The 7,332-nt window shown below is 36.2% G+C and overlaps 1 pseudogene; it reads right to left on the bottom strand.

Annotated features, from left to right (window-relative positions):
* Nucleotides 1–687: 687 nt before the first annotated feature.
* Nucleotides 688–1,541, bottom strand: LOC149826635 (uncharacterized protein At4g15970 pseudogene; annotated as a pseudogene).
* Nucleotides 1,542–7,332: the final 5,791 nt, after the last annotated feature.

Raw genomic sequence — 7,332 nt, 5'->3', positions numbered from 1 at the left:
TGGGTAGTGGAGATGGATGTGATAGGTGTGATGAAACAGTGTAACGATGTTACACATGCTGTAGGTACAACAGTGTATTGCGTATATTGTGCACAATGAAATACATGCAGTGGAGTTGAGACAGCAAGGAGGATAGCTGTGAAGGAAGTGTGGATTGCAGGTGGTGGGCGACTGTAGCTGAAAAAGTGGTTGACAGCAAGGGATGGAGTTGAGCACAAATGCTGTTGTAGTTGACAATGGTAATGTATTATTTGCAAGTAGTGAATGAGTAACATGGTGCTGTGTAAGGAATGTGCCCAGGTGCAACTACTGTAGGTTGCAAAGGTGGTTGTAGTAGTGAGTTGTGAGGATGCTTATGCTGAAAGGGAAGGGATTGTGATACAGGTGGATTGTAGGTGACAATAGTGCAAGGTAGATGGATAGTGAAGCAAGTGTATGGGGTTGGTATGCGTGATGGTGATGTAGCTACTACAAACGGAACTGTAGAAGTGGAAGAAAGAGGTTGTGTGTTCCTTTCAACAACTGTACAAATCATAACTCTTGGAAGTAAGAAAATTTAAGCATCACTTTGTAGATTCCTCCTTTTAAATTTGGTATAGCATCTTTTTCTTCATTCTCTAAGCTTCGGACCATCACTCTGGTGACATGGGAACAACAGTTTGAATAGCAGAAATATGTACAACACAATTATACAAGTGCATCGGTGCTTTTCACATGCAACATAGTTGATGAGCTAACTGATCTCTGTGCTGAATGCAAACTGCAATTTTGAGGAACCCACCATGATGATAACTGGAGTCTTTTCTGTCTTGGTCGCAAAGACATGAATTTTCTCCAATCCTCTAACATTATTCTCATATCATGTAGGTTGCTACTAAGTCCCACACAACAATTTGCATGCATTGTACAGACTTTATTAAAATCTTTGCTTGGCTCAGAGAGACCACCAAAGTATGCGGTATCTAGAAACTTGATCTGTAGTCCTATTTCTTTAATAAATGGATCGTATTTAATGTAATTAAGCACATCCTGGTCATGATGTCCTGGGTAAACCTCTCTCGATGAATCCCAGAACTCATAAAATTTTATAGTTCTATCATTGGACTTCACAAAAGCAAACCCTCCATTAGGAATATTTTGAAAATTAAGTGAACTGCCAAAAAAAAGTGATCACAAGCTATCTGACAATCAGCATTTAAGTAAAAGTGTGGAAAAGGATCATGAAGCCAGAGGATATCAGCATTCGTGAAAAGAAAATTGTAGCCCATTTCAAGCACCAAATGCAAGAAATCAATCCTCCTCCACATCATCTTCAAGTAATCAGGACTCATAAAGAACTTCTATGCAGAAAAATCAACTCTTTCAGTGACCAGGGCAAGGCAACCCCAGGAACATGTGTTCCTTTCTCTGGGTATCGTACACCACCAACGAATTACAAAAGTAGAGGAAAACCAAGGCAGTTTGACAGAAAAATTGCAATCAGAAATATTGAATGAATGTCTGGAATAAGGTTCAGAGTCATGAGATATATTTCTGGCCATCTAGTATTGAATAAAATCAGCAGTGTTTTTTTTCAAAATTTCAGAGGTGCAAATAGAAAGGGTATGGATGGCAATTTCTTCAGGAATTGTACAACTCGACCTATAAACACTGCTAGGTTTTATGCATTTAGTGAATGTGTTCTTCAACTTATATTGTCTCTCCAATAAACCTGTTGGAAGAACTCATCATATCACTTACATAACCTTCTCAAGGCTACCTTGGGATGTTACTTTCACATAGAGTTGATGCAGATCTAGGGACTTTCCTCCCATAATAGGTACTGTGAACTTTATTCCCATTTTGTTGTGGGACTTCTCAAGTGTCTCCATGGAGAGGGCTCTATTCGCTATAACTTCTGAATAGGTTACAGATGGTAAGGGGTAGATATGAGCACTAGTTCATGCAACCTTGGATCCTAGACATATGTGAATTTAAACATGCATTTGAAAATAAAAAAAAAGTTGAACTGGAAGAGTCTCAGATATAATGAATAATCAAATGTAACAAGGAAGTGAACACAACACAATAAACAAGATGGATAAAAAGCAATTAGAAAGATGGTCAAGTGCAAACCAAAACAGGAAATCTAAAGTGAGTAAGAAATGAAAAAAAATAAAAATATTGTTGATGCTGGTAATAAATAGCCTGTGTTAATGCAAATGACACAATACTGTTGATGTTGTATGAACATGAAGTGGTTTAACAGAAATAAAGAGAGGAAAACAATGATTCTAATGCATGCCAATTGGTAAAATGGATTAACAGGGATAAATCTAGAACTAATGTGGAATACTAGATGAACAAGAGTTTAGCACCTGACCCAAGCAATGAGGAAATGGCATCAACGTCTGTATTTATGAAGATGGAGAGTGCAGGAGATGTGTCTATGCTTTTGTGCTACAAGTCTAGCACACGAATTTTAAAATCACATGCCTCTTATCCATCAGAGCCATCAATTACCTTAGCGTGGCTGAACGTAGGTGAGCTGGGACCCATTTGCTTGAGATGGATACCACAATCGTGGATCATGCCATTATGTCTGGATCTCATTTTGTAACAAGGTAAAAAAAAAAACCCTTTTACAGTAATAGTTGGCAGATGTTCATGGCAGATAAAGCTTTGTAACCAGTGAAACAGAAATTCGCAGTAAATGAAAATGAAAATTTACAATAAATCAAGTATGCATATCGATCCTTCAAATTTTATGCATTAAGCTAAGTAGAAGGTCAACCTCCAGTATCAAATCCTCACAATTCATAACAGTGGACTGATTCCTACTACTCAGGCGCACAGGGAAGTTCAAATTTACAATGAAAGATGTAGGAAACCAATTAATCCCGACAAAAGAAGATAGAATATAATTCCACGATGCTTTTTATCAAGTGAAGTTCGAATCTCCTCCATCATCCAGTGAAACCAAGAGAACTCGAATTCTTGGATGCTGTGTATATTGAGCCATACAACAACCAGATTTACAAGTGACAAATAGTATACATAACGGAGATAAAAAAAGGGGCGTGGACTAAAAGAGAAAACATAAAATCGAGAATATCGCTGATGATCGGGACTAATAGAAATGCAACAAGAAAACAACAGGAAATTAAAACAAAAAAAAATGGAAATCAGATGTTGGAATTGGAAAATTCCATTAATATTGCAATGAGCAGATTGATCTTGCTATATGTAGGTCGATCATGTCGTGGATGCATTTAAGATAAAGGAAAATAATAAAAAGGGAAAGAAACGAGAAGGGTACAAAACACAAAAGGAAAGAGAAAAAAAATGAAAGAATACAGCAAAGTCAGAAAGGAAATCTTCACAGAGGATTAAAGGGATGAAGAAGACGATCACTCACTTGCGATTATGCTGGAACTCTGGAGTTGGAAAGCAATTGGATCAGACTTCAACAGATTACTTGGAGCTCCTGCGGCAAGATCGACTTACTTCAGTCGACGGAGGAGAAGACCAAGGGAGGGAAGGAAAATGGGAGAAAGGAGAAAAGAGGGAGAAAGAGGGGAATTGGAGAAGAAGGAATGAAGAAGAATCGAGAAGGGGATGTGGGGAGGTGAAGAAGCGATTGATGCATGAAGAAGAGGGGTGCGGGGGTGAAGAGGCAGTCTTTAGGGCTTCCCTTCTGCGTTCATTTTATAGAGGGGAGAAGAAGGCTCGAGAAAGGGGAAGCTGTTGGAGATGAACGGGGAAGGAAGCAGAAGGCAAGCGATGGTCGATCGAGAGCTTCAGGGAGAGAGAGAGAAAGAGAGAGAGAGAGAGAGAGAGAGAGAGAGAAGTATCAAGCGCAACGGAAAACCGTTGCAGGTTTTTCAAAGGAGCCCCTTAGTTTTTTTTTCAATTTTTTTAATAAAATGCTCTTTCGAAAAGCTTTTCTCTAAAAGAGGTTTTTATGAAAAGGATGTGTTGTGAAAAATACCCGATTTTATTTTAAAAATGGGTTTCATAAATGGATCTGGATCCAGAAATTTTAATAAAACATTAGAATTCATATATCGAATTGAGATCGGACCTTCTATTGAGAAAAAACTCTGAGAAAATAAAAAAAAATTGATTTTTTTGAAAAATAAGAGATTCAGATTCAGAATTGGATTCGGATATCAAATCTGGATCCAGAATTGGGTCAAATACGGATATTAAGCATGGATTTTAGTGAATATGAGGAATGAGAGAATTTTGATCAAAAATTGACCCAGTTTATTCAGAGAGATGGAGCCAGGGGCAAAAAAAGGGAATTTTCTGGATTTTTGAAAAATTTGGGGTGTTTACAAATGGCCCTCTTTGCTGCTAAGCCGGTTGTAAGCCGAGCTTAGCGGCAAAGAAGACACGCCAAATTTTCTAAAAAATGCCCCAGTCAGAAGGTCTGAACTGGGTGTGGAAGAATTTGTTTTTGAGAAACATTATTCTCAGGTTTGGCACCTTATCCCGAGTGACTTTGGAAAGAAGAACAAAATCCTCGAGAATGAAATAATTGGATAGAAGGAAAATGAGGAAATCGTGATGGGACTTTGAGATGAAGATCACGAAATGATAAAAGGAGAGATTTTTTAAGAAGTCTCAAGGTTGAGACAAATATAAGAATTTTTTTTTTTTTGAAAAGACTCAGGTTTAGCCCTTAACCTGGATGGGACGAAGATATTTTTGAAAAAACACGATGGGACATTTTTTAAAAATATCTCGTGAGACGAGGTTCAGGTATAATCCTTTATTTGAATGGATATACAAAGCATGGATTCCTTGATGGAGAAAACCATGATGGGACTGGGAGAAATACCTCACCAGAATGAGGCGACTCTCTTTGAAAAATATAAACAACGCTAGGTTGCATCAAAATAGATATTGAGTATTTATTTCATTTTTGGATAACCAGAAAATTTTACCAATAAGATGAAATTGTAATTGATTCAAATGCTTGAAAGTGTGCACGTATGTACGAAAGATATTCCCTCTTTTTACCTAGAGTATTTCCTCCAAAATGAGGTTAACTTCCTGGATTCTATAGTCAGATTCAAATTTTTATGTTGTTGAGTTTCTTCAAGGAAGTTATTCATTTCCTTGATATGAATAGAGAAGAAATACTCTTAATTTCATAAAAGCAAGTAGTGAAAAGATATTGATGAAAGGATTTCGCATAAGAAAAGATGATTTCTGACAATTTTGGCAGTTTGATATCCTGGTGCTTTTCCCAAAATGATTTTTCTGGCACTCTTTTTGAGACATTAAGCTTTCTTGGGTTTTTTGTGAGGAGTTTATTACATTATCCTTCATTTTGGAGATGTCCCGGTTTTCTTTTCTTTTCTTCGGGGATGGGTACGTCACAAACTCCTTCATCTTGGAGATGCTCTGATCCTCCTTTTTCTCAGGAATCATACTGGTGATATTAGCTCTTTGGTAAAAAATCTCTTGATGATAGCATCAATCAAATATCTTTTAGGGTTTGTCGGGAGGTTCAACGCAATCGCCTTCATCTTGACGGTGATCTAAACTTTCCCTGGAAGGATCTGTCATAAACTCTTTCATCTCGAAGATGATCTAAATCTTCTTTAGCCTCGGGGTCTAGCTCGCATATTCGTCTTCATCTTGACGACAATTGAGAGATCCCTTTTGCAGATATTTGATTGCAGCTTAAATGAACGAGGAGATATGGATTGAGTGGATTCTTTTTATCGCTTAGGATATTTCCACTACCTGATTGCCAGAAAATCGTCTTTAAACATGCGCCATAGCTATGATCAATATCGATTCACTTTTGGCTTTTCAATATCATTGAATATTTCTTTCGCTAATCATACCAAGGATATTTCTTACATCCTTTTGGTTGATCAACAAAGAAAAGATTTGAATTTTATCTTTTTTCGCAAAAAGCTTCACCCTTTTGAAAGGGATACTAGAGGTAATCTGAGGTGATTCTTATGTGCAGTAAAATATTGAAATCAACACATTTTTAGCAGATTGACAAAGTTTTCAAGAAATCCTTTGTGAAATAATCACTCAATATAGATTTTGATAGGACCTTGAGCTGAAATTTGGAAGAAAACATTGGTTTTGATAAGAACAACATTAGCTCAATAGGGACTCAACCTAAGAGCCGCAAAGAATATTGGATCCATAGGGATTCATCTGAATTTTTGAAAAATGAGGTTGGTTCAATAGGAATTCAACCTAAGAACCATAAAAGAATATTAATCAGTAGGAATTCAATTTACAGATTGACTTTTTGAAAATGAATTTGGTTCAATAGGAATTTAACCTAAGAACTGCAAAAGAATATAGATCCGTAGGAATTCAACCTACAGATTGACTTTTTGAAAAATGAATTTGGCTCAAAAGGAATTCAACCTAAGAACCGCAAAAGAATATAGATCAGTAGGAATTCAACCTACAGATTGAATTTTTGAAGAATGAGTTTGGTTCAATAGGAATTCAACCTAAGAACCATAAAAGAATATTAATCAGTAGGAATTCAATTTACAGATTGACTTTTTGAAAATGAATTTGGTTCAATAGGAATTTAACCTAAGAACTACAAAAGAATATAGATCCGTAGGAATTCAACCTACAGATTGACTTTTTGAAAAATGAATTTGGCTCAATAGGAATTCAACCTAAGAACCGCAAAAGAATATAGATCAGTAGGAATTCAACCTACAGATTAAATTTTCGAAGAATGAGTTTGGTTCAATAGGAATTCAACCTAAGAACCGCAAAAGAACATAGATCAGTAGGAATTCAACCTACAGATTGTATTTTTGAAGAATGAGTTTGGTTTAATAGGAATTCAACCTAAGAACCGCAAAAGATGATAGATCAGTAGGAATTCAACCTACAGATTGAATTTTTGAAGAATGAGTTTAGTTTAATAGGAATTCAACCTAAGAACCGCAAAAGAATATAGATCAGTAGGAATTCAACCTACAAATTGACTTTTTGAAAAATGAATTTGGCTCAATAGAAATTCAACCTAAGAACCGCAAAAGAATATAGATCAGTAGAAATTCAACCTATAGATTGAATTTTTGAAGAATGAGTTTGGTTCAATAGGAATTCAACCTAAGAACCACAAAAGAATATAGATCAGTAGGAATTCAACCTACAAATTGAATTTTTGAAAAAATAAATTTGGTTCGATAGGAGTTCAACCTGAGAACTGACAAAAGAATATAGATCAGTAGGAATTCAACCTACAGATGGAATTTTTGAAAAATGAGATGGGTTAAGAAGGAGTTCAACCTAAAGATCGACTAAAGGAAAATTGGTCCAAAAGGAGTTCAACCTAAGGGC

The sequence above is a fragment of the Nuphar pumila genome, chromosome 10, assembly GCF_984573655.1.
Source record: "Nuphar pumila chromosome 10, dmNupPumi1.hap1.1, whole genome shotgun sequence".
Lineage (NCBI taxonomy): Eukaryota > Viridiplantae > Streptophyta > Magnoliopsida > Nymphaeales > Nymphaeaceae > Nuphar > Nuphar pumila.
Note: the sequence above shows the minus strand (reverse complement) of the source record. Positions and strands in the feature narration are given on the sequence as shown.